Consider the following 467-nt stretch of genomic DNA (forward strand, 5'->3'; position numbering starts at 1 on the left):
TTGAATTTTTTTTAGAACTACTAAGAAATACAAATACGCGTTGTTTTATTGTTCTTTTACATAGATCGAAAAAAGCAGTAGAAACAAATACGTTTAATATATAGTCCGTAAATGTAATATTCCTTATTTCTTTCCTAATATATATATATACATATATATATATATATATATATATATATATATATATATATATATATATATATATATATATATATATATATATATATATATATATGTATATATATATATATATATATATATATATATATATATATATATATATATATATATATATATGTGTGTGTGTGTGTATATATATATTAGGGTGTCCCAAAAAACAACATTTTTGAAAATAATCTGCTCTCACCCCCTAAATGTGTTCTATCTCATACAAAAACACTAGGTTAAAAAATTTTTTAAATAAAAAATATTTTAAGGGGTCCCCCAAGAGCCTCTAATATTTAATG

This window comes from Hydra vulgaris, chromosome 11 (genome assembly GCF_038396675.1).
Source record: "Hydra vulgaris chromosome 11, alternate assembly HydraT2T_AEP".
Classification (NCBI taxonomy): domain Eukaryota; kingdom Metazoa; phylum Cnidaria; class Hydrozoa; order Anthoathecata; family Hydridae; genus Hydra; species Hydra vulgaris.